This window comes from Pyxicephalus adspersus, chromosome Z (genome assembly GCF_032062135.1).
Source record: "Pyxicephalus adspersus chromosome Z, UCB_Pads_2.0, whole genome shotgun sequence".
In the NCBI taxonomy this organism is placed as follows: Eukaryota; Metazoa; Chordata; class Amphibia; order Anura; family Pyxicephalidae; genus Pyxicephalus; species Pyxicephalus adspersus.
The window spans coordinates 39,815,764-39,829,611 of NC_092871.1; the positions used below are offsets into that span (position 1 = coordinate 39,815,764).

The window sequence follows — 13,848 nt, forward strand, 5'->3', positions numbered from 1 at the left end:
AAAAAAATATGCCCCTGTACCTCTGCATTCGGACCATAAGACGCACCCTGATTTTCCCCCCACTTTAGGAGGAAAAAAATGCGTCTTATGGTCCGAAAAATACGGTATATGTTAGACTGGGAAGCTGAACTGGGTACAACATGGGAATTGGAGGACTGGTGGGATACTGTTTACTCGCTATCTAAGGTCTCCTTGAACTCTGCATTGGTGGAAGCCAACTATAAAGTCAAGCTTAGATGGTATCTCATTCCAGATAGCCTGGCAAAAATGTTCCCATCAGTCTCCCCTTTATGTTTCCGGGGCTGCAATTCTAGAGGTTCTATGCTTTATATCTGGTGGTCCTGTCCAATTGCTAGGGAATTTTGGGACGAGGTATTTAAATTGATTTCTATGATTTTGCAGCGTGAGATCCATAGCACCCTGGAGGCAGCCCTATTCAACAAATTGACCATGACCCTTCCCAGACCAGCTATGAAATTGACCAAGATGATTTTACTGGCAGGTAGAATCTCTCTGGCTAAAGCTTGGAAGTCAACCTCAATTTGACCACTTGACCCCATTTTTACCAAATTGAACTGGGTTATGATAAATTATAAACTTACCCACACTCTAAAGAACTCACTAGTCAAATTTGATGACATTTGGGAGCCCTGGATTTCTTTCGATAGAACATAGATAGTGATCTGCATAAAGTTATTTACAGATATAGTGAAATCTTCACCCCAGCTTCTCATACTCCCTCTATTTTCCATTTCCTCCCCTTCTTGTTTGTTGTTCTCTCATGTTTACCATTGAGACACAATTTTATGTTACTACAATTTTAAAAAACTGTTTTTTTTTTCAGCATGTTTACTACTGTTTTTATGATAATCTTTATTTTTGACTGGTCTGGCCTTTTCGCCAATTACTGTGTTTGTACGTTGTTTTTTTTGTTTTTTATATGCATACTGTATGTGTCTCTGTTCACCACTTGCAATGTCTTTGATTTTTTTCCATTTTTGAAAAATTTAATAAAAATATTGAAATGCAATTTAAATTGATAACGTACCTGTTCACTTCAGCCAAAATGGTTTTTGGTGAACGAAAAGATGAGAGCACTTAATGAATAACTTCTGGGATCAATCAATGTTGACCATATAGTTACATTATTGATTATGTAGGTTGTAATACATGTTCCCTTTTCATATGTGGGATTGTCAGCTGGCCTGCCCCCTGTCCCCCATCCTACCTTGGTGTTTGTGTTTTAGTGGTTGTCAATGTTTTATGTAATATGTTAAGAGTAATAAGGTATATATGTCATGCTTAACTGAGTGGTAAAAAAAAGAAAGAAAAAAGTATACTATAATTAAAGTAAAATAGAAAATAATAGGAAAATACGCAGTGTTATCAGTAGAAGATAAAGTGGAAAAGAGAGGTGAACCCTTACTGTATTCCTAAGATTAAGGGAGTAATGAAGATTAAAACAATAGGGAATGAATAATTGTTAAAAGATGAAGTATGAAAGGCTCTTTCCTATATATATATATATATATATATATATATATATATATGGTGATATAAATGTCACTGAGGAATATATGAGGGGGGTGGGAGTGGGGATGCAGACGACAATACAAAAATGAACCAACTAGGAGTATACTGTGTATAGAGATAATAATTCTAATAAAAGATAGAGATTAAGTAATAACTAGAACTGAGAAATACCAAAAGTTCCGGTTAGACATATATAATTTAATTTGAAGATTGTGTTGTATAGAGATTATACTGTTTAATTATGATTTGTTGGAAAACGAACAATTTATGACACATTTTATGCTGGCTTGTTTACTTGTATGATTAAAATGAAAAGCAATAAAGAAATTGAAACAGAAGAACAGGTAACTAAGGCTACATACCACATGTACTCACCAAAACTGAATGAGATTAGATTGTAAAAATGTTGCCTGATTTGATTGTTGTTGTTGATGAGTGTTGATTTCTGCTGCAACATTCACATAGTAATGTCAGAATTTGGTGTCCATAACATGAAAGCTTAGATCTGTCCTACCTTGTATTTCAGTCCAGGCTGGTGGGCGTAATGTAATGATGTGGGGGTATTTTCTTGGCACACTTTAGGTCACTTAGTATCAACTGAGCATCCTTTAAATGCCCAGCCTACCTTGACATTGTTGCTGACCATGTCAAAAGCCTTTTATGACCACAATATATCCATCTTCAGATGGCTACTACCAGCAGGATAACACGCCATGTCACAAAACTCAAATCATCCCAAACTAATTTCTTGAACATGACAATGAGTTTACTGTGCTCAAATGTCCTCCACAGTCACCAGATCGCAATCCAATAGAGCACCTTTGGGATGTGGTGAAATGGGAGTTTTGCATCATGGATGTGCAGCCAAATCTGCAGCAACTGACTGATGCTATAATATCAATGTTGATCAAAATCCCTGAGGAATGTTTTCTGCCAGTTGTTGAATTCATCCCATGAAGAATTATAGCAGTTTGGAAGGCTAAAGAGGTTTTAGCAAAGGGTATCAAATAGTGAGAAAGTGTGGTCCAAAAGTGGGCCTGGAGTCGAGACTAAGAAATAGAAATAGAGTTTGCTGCCTGACTACCCCAATCCAGTAGTTCACTTGCCATAATACATGGCTCATTCTAAAAGGGCTGGCAGGACTCACTGGAAGTGTCTGGAAACTGTTGTTTCCCTCTGCAAATAGCACTTGGATGATTTACTCAGCTCCCTGGGAGTTTCCTGTTTTTGTTGCTGAAGTAAACGGGATATTTTATGTATGCAGTTGGAAAAAGTGCTGATGCTGCTGTTAAAAATAAATTCAGGACAGGGCGCTTGCGAGCTGCGATCTAAGATGGCTGCTTCCTGAACGAGCTCTTTGACTCCCGAGTGTGGAGCTGCCTTAGCAAGCAGGATAGGCTGGTCTTTGTACTCACCCAGGCTGCGATTCTTCCTCCTGTGACGGTGCCGTCAAGATGGGCAGAAAATCAGGCGTAGTCCGGTTCCAGACAAGACATCCTGCGAGTGCCTTGTCCACGCAGCAGGGATCTAAGATGACGGATGCGCAGGCTGTATCTGTCATGCTGCCTGCTTCTCCTTCTCAGCTTGTATCCGGTGATAATGTTTAACCTACTAAATAATTACTTATATGTGCTGTTTTTAGGGTTAGGTCTACCATAAATTAACAGTCACGATGTTTGTCAAGTGCCTTTTCTAGTGATATTTTGATGAGTATCTTGATAGCATTTTTTCACTTTTCATGCTGCTATTTAAGTTTAGGTACAAATATGTATTATTGACCAGTGCCAGTTTTGCCACACACACTCGGGAGTGTCTGGCGTTCCCCTCGATAGGTCTTGTCCATGTGCAAGACCGGTTTCCGCCTTGGCAGATATGAGTACACTTATGGTGCCAGTGGCTCCATAGATTCTGTTTTCTTGTTCATTGTTCTTTTTTATTTTTTTTGTGTTTTATGGAGAAGTCATGCAAGTCCTAAAGGATGTCACGGTTATATTCTGTGGAAAGTATATATATTAGCATGGTCCATGTGCTCTGCTCCTACTGTATGTCATGGCTAACAATATTATCATGATTTTATCACACAATGTCCAGGGTTTAAATTCCCCTTCAAAACGGAGGAAGGCTTTTAACTGGTATTCGTCTGTGAAGGCCCACATTTTAGGTCTCTCGCCCTAAAAATTTTCATAAATCTAACCTACAAATTATCCAGGCATGCTTTTTGGAAAAGAAAAGGGGTGTCGTAACCGCTTTACACAGATCGGTCCCCTTTTGCTGCAATTTTGAATTGGCGGACCCTACAGGCCGCTATCTAATACTTCAGGGTAAATTGTATGATGTAGATGTCACCATAATTAATTATTACACTCCAAACTCCCATCAATTGCCTTTTTTTTAACACCTTGTTTCTGTAATTGAAAAACATGCAAAGGGCACACTATTGATGATGGGGGACTCAAATGTAATTATTGACTCCAAATTTGACCATTCATCTAAAGTAAGCTCTGGTTCTCTGAAATTTGACCCTAGCTTACCCTCTGGTTTTTCTGAACTATTAACACGCTATCAGTGGATTGATGTTTGGAGGGATCTTAACCCTACCATTAGAGACTACTCATTTTATTCTGCAACACACGGTAGCTTCACCAGAATTGACCATATATTTGTACAACAACATTTACTACCACGGGTCTCCAAATCAAAAATTATGATAATCCCATGGTCTGACCATTCCCCAATAATGGCCCAGTTTAACTCGTTGGTCCCTAAATCAGGTGTATTCCACTGGCATTTCAACGATGTACTACTTTCTTCTCCCGGAGTGGCCGAGGAAAATGAACAGGCATTGACCCAATGTTTTGCTATTAACAGTTCCTCAGTTGAATCCCCAATTACACTTTGGGTCGCCCATAAGGCTACCTTGCGTGGGGCCATTATCCAATTGTCTTCCTACCAGAAAAAGGTTAGAAATAAGAAAATTGAGGAATTTTTGAAAGTTCTAGAACAATTAGATGAAATCTAATTCATCTAGCCAGCTATGCAAAGAAGCCCAACAACTTAGAGTGGAATTAAACAGTGTACTGGATTTCCGAGTGGAAAAGCAAATTTGATGGTCTAAATGGAATTATTATGCAAGAGCAAATAAACCTGGCCCTATTTTGGCAAAAGTGCTGTCCTCTAGGCTGGGGCTCTCAGACCCTGTTAAACTACGTAAGCCTAATGGCCAGATTACAGCTAACCCCTAGCATGTTTGTTCTAAGTTTATTGAGGTACTTTCTGAAATTTATGGTTCCAGAGGTCCTTTTAATGCTGAGAGAGCTGATCTACTTTTTTCTGGCCTTACCCTGCCAGCTTTAACTAATTTTATGGCGGAATCAATGGAAGCTGAGATTAAACTTGAAGAAGTTTTATTGGCACCCGGGCCTGATGGGTTTTCAGCATTATATTACAAAACAATTTCTGAAATTCTAGCCCCCAAATTAGTCCATATGTTTAATTATTTGAAGTCTAATTCAGACCACCCTATGTCTTCCCTTTTAGCCCACATTGTCATGATCCCAAAACCTGGTAAAGACTCTTTGGACCCAAATAACTATAGATCTCCCTGCTAAATATTGATATAAAAATTTTGATGAAAGTATTGAGAATAGACTTAAAATTTTTTTAGATATCTTGATCTATAAAGATCATGTAGGTTTTGTCCCCTTTAGACAAGCCTCTGATAGCACTAGGAAAATCATTAGTCTCATTGTGTATGCACATTTTGAAAAAGTTCCCAGCATGGTATTAGTTTTAGATATCCAAAAAGCCTTTGACTCAATATCTTGGAATTATTTATTTTATGTTCTACGTTTGGGATTTTTTTCCCAAAATTCATGACATGGCTGAAGGAAGTCCGTTACTTGTCCTATTTCTCGGAACCTTTTTTCAAATTCGGAGGTACGAGACAAAGGTGTCCATTGTCACATATTTTATTTATCTTGGCCATGGAACCCTTGGCATGTCTACTTAGAGAAAACCCTGATATTCGGGGCATCCCAATAGCAGATTCAACCTACAAACTAAATCTATTTGCAGACGATCTTCTATTGACTATAACTCAGCCAAAAATTTCACTACCCAATTTGACTCGTGTGCTTAAGATGTTTGCCAGAGTTTCTGGTTTAGTGGTCAATGAACAGAAGTCAGTGGCCTTAAATGTGACTTTATCTGATCAGCTGTGTACCACCCTTCAAGAGCAATTTCTCTTTAAGTGGGCTCCATCACATCTGGAATACCTAGGTATTAATTTGACCAACAAATATACAACATTATTATCTGCTAGTTACCCTCTTTTATTTCTCCATTTAAAGCAGTTGATGAACAAATGGGAATCTCACACTATTTCTTGGGTGGGTAGGATTAACTCTGTCAAAATGACGATTCTCCTAAAACTGTTGTACTATTTTAGGACACTCCCAGTTCAGGTCCCTAAGCACATTTGGAACAATAAAAAGTCTCACATAGCCATGAACACTATGTAGGCCCATAAGCGCCATGGAGGGTTGGGGGTTCCCAATGTCCTAAAATATTATCAGGCGCCTCAAACAGCTTCTCTGACCTCCCTATTTGCTGGCCCTAACGCCCCATCATGGGTTCAATTGGAAAGGGATTTAGCCTTCCCATTAGATACATGTTTTCTTCCTAGGCTTCCCCACAAGCAACGCCCGAACTCTATGTGTTCATTTAAGACAAATTCTCAAAGTATGGGATGATATCAGGTATTCAGCAGGTTTTATGTCTCCACATCTCCAACTTCTCCCAATCCAAAGAAACCCTCTCTTTCAGTCCGGACTGGAATTCCCTGAAGCCTTCAATTGGTGGATAGCCCACAATTATGGAACGGTTTTCTCTTTCCTAGGGGACCGTTCTATTCTCAGTTGTGAGGAGATTCGTAGGGCACAATATTTCCTGAATACTGAGATTTTTTGCTATCTACAATTGAAACATTGGCTTGATTCTCTAACTAGAGGGACAGACTTGCCAGTCAAATTGACTATGTTTGAACATATATGTTATAGAATGCCTCTATGCCCAGAACTGATATCTATAATGTATGCTAAACTATCGGAAGTCACCCGGGCATTGATGCATTCTTACAAGTCACAGTGGCAAAGAGATTTAGGTGTGATTAGAGCAGATGAAGAATGGTTCAATACTTGGGCGAAAATGGCTAAATGCTCGACAAATGTACTAACCATGGAATCCGCTTTCAAAGTTATGATGCAGTGGTACATGGTACCATCCAAAATGAAGCATATTTCTCCCACGATATCTCAGTTATGTTTCCATGGCTGTAAGGAGCAAGGTACAGACCCCCACATTTTGGTGGTCCTGTCCTTTTGTTATTAGATTCTGAAGTAGAGTGCTTTGCTTGCTGAGTGCTGTTTTCTCAAAACAGGTACGTAGGGACCCATGGGTAGCCCTCCTGCAATTTAAACCTTATAACTTTTCTAATGTCTAATTAACTAGTGTTATCCTTTTCCCCCTTTCTGTCTTCTGTTAACCACCTGGGTGGTTACCCCAAGCCTAGTTTGGGGTAAAAAAAACTTGCAGAAAGTGTTTACCCCGAACTATTCTCAGGTGGCTAAAAATATAAACAGGCGTCTCTTACCTGGTGCTGCTGTCATCATTCAGTGTGCTGTTGTTCGATCCGAGTTCTCCATCGTCGTTCTCCAGCGTCGATCTCCGTCTCTAGCGTTGGGTGTCTGTCTTCTCCGTTGGATTTTTCTTCCCTCGGTGTTCGCGTGTACGTGTCCCTCGGCAATCCCTGATGACGTCGTCGGCGCGTGTGCCCATCAGTGGGAAATTCAAATTCACATTCACATTTTGTATTGGATTGAATACAAACTCCTGTATCCAATACAATACAAAATAATATAAAATAAAGACAAAGTAAATACCCGGGAAATTCAATTTCACATTTTGTATTGGATTGAATACAAACTCCTGTATCCAATCAAATACAAAATAAACACAAATAAATACACAATCAAAGTTTTAAAAATTACCAGTTATTGATGGCTAGTGTGTAACACTGTCTTCTCTTACCTTTGCTGATCTTTGCCTAATTTTGACCGCCTGCTGCCTGCTTTGACCTCGGCCTGGACTCCAACATCTCTGCCTGCCGCCTGCTTTGACCTCTGCCTGGACTCCGACATCTCTGCCTGCCGCCTGCTTTGACCTCTGCTTGGCTTCAAGCTCCAGAAGGCATCTATTCACCCAAGATTTGTTGGAACAGTTCACAGACAGCCAGAACGATCTGGAGTCACTTGTGGAGTACACTGATAGTGATGGAGCTCCTGGAGACCTCTCATCGGACTCTGAGACGGAGACCGCAAGTGAAAGTGATTCTATGGAGGTTAGTGATGTGCGTACCTGGTGTGTGATTGACACCCGTCAGGCCCTGCCTTCACCCCCTAGGTTTCCATTTACTGGGGTGCCTGACCTGAAGGTGCACTGTGAGCACAACCCGCTGGCATACCTGGAGCTATTTCTGAATGGCGAAGTCATTCAGAAAATAGTTGAAGAGACAAACAGATATGCAGCGCAACAGCTTACTGCTCAACATGCAAGTTTGTCCAGAACCCGGAAATGGGAACTGGTCACCCAAAAGGATATATGGCTTTTTCTAGGTCTTGTTATTCTCCAGGGGGTGGTGGGGAAACCCCTGCAGAAGTGGTACTGGTCCGCCAACAAACTGCTTGCCACCCCTTTTTTTGGCACGGTTATGCCTGAATATCGATTTAGCCTAATCATGAAATTTTTACATTTTACCAACAATGATGATTTTGATGAGACCACCCATCCTGCCCCCAAGCTAAAAAAAATTGGGAGGTTTATAAAATGATTAACAACAACTTCAAAACCTGCTATGTGCCAGAAAGGGACATTAGTGTGGATGAAAGTTTGATGTCATATAAAGGGAGACTGAGCTGGGTGCAGTACAAAGCGTCCAAGAGAGCACAGTTTGGGATCAAGTCTTTTATGCTGTGCGTATCCAAATCTGGATATATCTGGAACTCTGTCATATATACAGGCAAAGGCACAAAATTTGACCCGAGATTTAGTTCCTTTGGAGTGGCAACCTCTTCTGTGCTGTCTGTTATTGAGCCTTTGCTGAACCCAGGGTATTGTCTTACTACAGACAATTTTTATACGTTGAGCTTTACGAGTTCCTGATACAAAACAAAACGGTTGCCTACAGAACTGTTAGGGCTAACCGGCGTGAATTGCCAGCCAATTTCACTGCACAAAAGCTCAAGCCTGGGGATAAAGTTGCCTGGCAGAAAGGAAAGATGATGGCTCTCCGATGGCATGATAAAAAGGATGTCTGCATGATGAGCACTATATATATATATATATATATATATATATATATATATATATATATATATATATATATATATATATATTGTAACATTAGGGAGATGAGGCACTATGCAGGAAAGTGTAGACATTTAGATTATAATCCTTTTTCTGGTCTCAAATGGAAGTCAGTCATACATTTTAGCTGAATTATTGAAAATACAAAAATTGCTTATCTCAGGTTTTAGTCCAATTGGTAGGAGATCAACAACAGACTCCACACCTGAGCAGCAGGTCCAGCAGGACACCTTGTTCCCACAGGTAGAAAGTGGGTGTACAGTTAGATAAGTATTTCCTCCAAACAACCTGGTGCCTCCCTACAGCTTAGCTCCTCACTCCCTGTACCTTTCTGCCCTAAACAAACTTGCCTGGTTGATGAGAAACACAGCATGTGCCGTAGTGGGATTGGAAGGCCCAGATCTTTCCCCTAATTTCAAAACATGGGCCCCTGAAAGAAAAATAACAAAACTAAGTGTATATTTATATATATAAAATTGGATGTATGTATGTATCTATGTGTGTATGTTCCACCATCACTCGGAAACGCATGGAGACATTTCAACCAAACTTGCTAGACATATGACTGAGACTTGTGTGAGTGCACCGCTGATCTTTGTACAGCGCTGTGGTATATGTCAGAGGTATATTTGCATCTATGTATGTATGTGTGTATGTATTTTTACATTCTTTTTTTAGATTGCAATAAATAAATACCTGGGCAACCCTGGGTAATCAGCTCGTCTATATATATATAAAATTGTATGTATGTATGCATGTATGTATGTATGTATGTATGTTCCACCATCTCTCAAAAATGCATGGAGACATTTCAACCAAACTTGCCATACATATGACTGAGACCCATGCGAGTGCACCAGATCTTTGTAGCACTGTGCTATATGTCAGAGCTATATTTGGATGGATGTATGTATGTGTGTATTTCATCACTAGGAAACGCATGGAGACATTTCAACCAAACTTGATAGACATATGACTGAGATTTATGCGAGTGCACCGCTGATCTTTGTACAGCGCTGTGGTGTCAGAGGTATATTTGTATCTATGTATGTATGTGTGTATGTATTGCTCGGCACAGTGTGCCTTTTGCCTATATTTTTACATACATTTTTTGGACTAAAGGATTGCAATAAATAAACACCCGGGCAATGCCGGGTAATCACCTAGTGTATATAATTATAAAATTGTATGTATGTATGTATGTGTCACGGATAACAGGGAGGGGAGGGAAACAGAAAGGGTAAACTCAGTACTAGGCCTCCAATGGCTGGGGAAAAGGGAATGGTCACCCCTTGCAGACACCCTAACCTAGCCCTAGCTCCTAACAGTATGAGTATCCCCTGATGGTGGGAATACTCATACACAGGAACCTAGGCCCTACTAGCCCTGCATAGCCCTAGGAGTAGTGACTGGCTTGAGACTACTGGTTCCTTCCCTTATGAAAGACCCAGTGTCTCCCTGAGGCCTAGTAAACAACAAAAGAACAACGAAACACCAAAAGTAATTCAACTTATCTAAATAGCAGATATATAAGCAGGAACTGTGGATGGTACAACACACCAACTCTTCACATCCCAGCAGTGAATAACCGCATAGCATGAAGTGTGAGGCCAGACTAAATGGAGGAGCAGTAATGACCATCAGCTGCACCTGATACAAGGGGTGTGGTCATTACAAACAACAACACAGAAACAAGTAAAAAAACAAACGAACAGATTGTCAGATAACCTCACATGCAGCTTGTCTGACAGATCCTCAAAGTTCAGTCACGGAAGGGGCCGTGACAGTACCCCCCCTTCTACGGGTGGCCTATGGACACCCACGACCGACCTTATCCGGATTAGCCCTGTGGAAAGCTATCACAAGACGACTAGCATTAACGTCGGTCGCTGGAACCCACATTCTCTCCTCCGGACCGTACCCCTTCCAGTGAAAGAGATACTGGAGAGATCTGCAGAGAATTCGGGAGTCCAGTATCCTGGCAATCTGAAATTCTAGATTACCGTCCACCATGACAGGAGGGGGAGGCAAGGAAGATGGTTCGAAAGGTTCAACATATTACTTTAACAGTGATTTGTGGAACAAATTATGAATCTTTAAAGCCTGTGGATGTTCAAGACGAAAGGCAACTGGGTTAATAATGGCAGAGATCTTATATGGCCCAATAAACCAACCAACTTCCAAGAAGGTACTTTCAACTTAATGTTTCTTGTGGACAGCCACACAGAATCACCCACTCTTAGGTCTGGACCACTCATACGTCTCTTGTCAGCCATACGTTTATACTTGTTGCCCATCTTTTTTAAATTATTTTGAATTTTCTGCCAAATAGATTAACCCAAAAGGCATGACCATATTCTCAAAATGACCCTCAGGGGTATTGAAGGCCGTCTTCCATTCATCCCCTTCTTTGATTCTTACCAGATTATACGCCCCTCTCAAATCCAATTTAGAGAACACCTTGGCGCTGAACATAAGGACAGACATTGACAAAATGTCCCCGTTTTCCACAGAAAAAACAGAGTCAAACCCCCCAACGTGTCAGAGGAGGGCGCCATCTTATAGGATTGTACGTCCTGAGATTGAGGAACTTTAGATCGCTCCCTCAGGCGTCTATCCATACAGACAGCAAGAGACATAGCCGCTTCCAATGTCCCAGGATTTTCGTGAAATGCCAGTGCGTCCTTCAGGCTTTCAGATAGTCCATGACAGAATTGACTACAGAGAGCAGGATCATTCCACTCAGTATCCGTAGTCCACCTCCTAAATTCAGAGCAATAGGTCTCTGCAGAACGCTTTCCCTGCTGCAAGCCACGCAACTTAGTCTCGGCTAGGGAAACACGATCTGGGTCTTCAACGATTAGACCTAGCGCTCTGAAAAATTCATCAACCGACCGGAGGGACTGAGATCCGGTCGGCAGCGAAAAAGCCCAAGACTGAGTGTGCTGTCACAACAGCTTACTTATGATTTATGTGTTGGTATGTTCCTGATCTCCCCTGTCTTTTACAGTTAGTTAGTATAGTCAACCTACTGTCCCTAGCAACAAGTATTCATTTGTTGTGTTAGTGTTTCCAGCGGTTACTAGAATGTTCCAGTTTAGCAGTCTCTAGGCTGTAGAATTACCAGTTTTTTACCTCCAGAACTCTGTTGTATTCTGTACATTCTTAAATTGGATTAAAGATACTAATGGAACTTACAGCAGTGTTTCTTGGCGAGTAAAACTACCTGTCATCGTGTATTCAGCAAGAAGGTATCCATCGGTACAGACCGGGTCTCAGGAAGGGTAACTTGCATAAATCGACATTGGTGACAGAATAGTAAAAAAACTGATTCTGCAAGCCCTGGTGACATCACATACTCAAGGCATCAGTAAACTGGATTGCCCTATAGACTCTTTTGCACCGCTACAAGACAGCCAGAAAAAGGGACCAGCAGTGTACAGAAGCGGTAAGTCAAGTGTTCACGTGTGCTGTGTGACTGCTATCAAGTTTATTCCCTCTTTGGCTTTAAAGTGGTATTAGTGAATTGCTGTAACAATAAACTGTCCATCATCTGCCTGCATAGTGCATTGCTAGGTGTCAAATTGCACCAGAAGTTAGAACCCATCAGAAAGCAAGTGGACCCTACCGATATTGGGAACGTGTGATTCACTGTGCCTTCCTCTTTGCAAACTATCTTGAGTTTAAGAACTTGTCTCCACAGCAACGCATATATAAACCTTGCCTGTTGGAGCCCTTGAATCTTGAGGAAGTTTTCCCTCAGCTCAGATGTCACTTGCAACAAAGTAGCTGTTTAGACTACTAGCTAACTAAACTGTTTAGCTGCCAAGGTTTCATAGACAGAAAAGCATTTCTACATATTCTTTTTCATCAGAACACCTTAAATTGTGCAGGAATGGATTCACAACAGAAATGTGATGATATGCTCCCTTTTTCTGCTCAAAATTCTAACCTAAAAGAAGCAGAAAAGCTTCTAAACGCCAAATCAAGCCATCTGTAAAACGCATAGAATTTTATGAGGCTCAAAAGGAAGAGGTGAGTGTTGTCTTGTTAGAGCTTTGGAATAAAACCGAACATTGTATAACCATTGCTGAAGAAGCCAGCAATACTGCACTGCAACTCAATGATGCCTTTACAAGACTCAGGGAAGCTTACGGCAATTACAAAAGACTTGGCGAAAAATATTCTTCCTTTTTGTCAAGTAGTCGTATGGCAAAAGCGTTAAAAGAACTGAAAGATTACACTACTATTGACCAACAGAGGCAGATCATATTCTTACAAGCAACATCAAGGTTAGAATCTAGAATTGCACAACTGGATGATCCTGCGTCCTGCTCTTCTATTTCCTCCAAGGGATCATCCGAATCACTGAGATCCTCTTCCCAGAAATCATCCTTAAGTAGCCAGTTAATCAGAGCCCGAGCAGAAGAAAGAAGCAGCTCTCAAGGCTAAAGCAGCAGAAGCTGCATGCAGGCAAGCAGAGGCAGAAGCCCAGCTAGAAGTTCTCCAAAAAAAAGGAAGGAAGCGGCGACCATGGCAAGATTATGCGCACTGGAGCAAATGGCTGAACAGGAAGACCTAGGAGTATATCGTCCCATTTTGACGGCAGCAGAAGATCCTGTTAAGCCGACTGCACAGTTTGTCCTGGATCAGAACATCAGAAACGCAACTATCCCTACAGTTGAGAATATTCCGTATGATTCTCTAGTGCCGCAAAAAGAAGATGTCATGTCTTTCAACAGCAAGGTACCAAGAGAAGGACTGAGAAAAACTCAGCTGATTTTGCCAAATACATGATTGGGCGTGAGCTCCTCAACACTGGACTCACAAGGTTCGATGATCGTCCAGAAAATTACAGAAGCTGGAGAGCTACATTCAAGGCAGTAATCAAGG

At 41.0% G+C, this 13,848-nt stretch overlaps 1 long non-coding RNA gene across 2 annotated transcripts in view; it reads left to right on the top strand.

The window, feature by feature from the left end:
- Nucleotides 1-13,848, top strand: part of LOC140343602 (uncharacterized) — a 40,079-nt gene that overhangs the window by 16,627 nt on the left and 9,604 nt on the right. The window contains exon 1 of one of the 2 annotated variants that reach the window (XR_011923379.1): nucleotides 2,013-3,126. The exons of the other annotated variant lie outside the window; for it this stretch is intronic. This is a non-coding gene — a long non-coding RNA (uncharacterized lncRNA). Of the gene's footprint in view, nucleotides 1-2,012; nucleotides 3,127-13,848 lie in introns of those variants that run through there. 2 annotated transcript variants of the gene reach the window in all.